This window comes from Aplysia californica, unplaced genomic scaffold (assembly GCF_000002075.1).
Source record: "Aplysia californica isolate F4 #8 unplaced genomic scaffold, AplCal3.0 scaffold00109, whole genome shotgun sequence".
Taxonomy (NCBI): Eukaryota; Metazoa; Mollusca; class Gastropoda; order Aplysiida; family Aplysiidae; genus Aplysia; species Aplysia californica.
The window spans coordinates 674,124-674,379 of record NW_004797379.1 but is presented as its reverse complement, the minus strand read 5'-3'; positions in this window follow the sequence as shown (position 1 = coordinate 674,379).

Sequence of the window (256 nt, the reverse complement as noted above, 5' to 3'; positions counted from 1 at the left end):
GCGCACAGAGCTTGCTGTTGAGTGGGGATATGCGCTATACAAGTGCTATTTATTATTATTATTATTATTACTATTATTATCTAGTGCACGGAAGAAACCAAGACAAATAACAGAAAGAACGGAGGGGACGAAAAGAAGCAAGACTTATCAGTGGCGCCCTCCAACCGCCCGCTTCCCACAAATAAAAAAGTGGACTAGAGCCTCCCTTTCTCAAGGTCTTGTTGACTATTGTCCCTGTATTTCCATGCACGGCCAT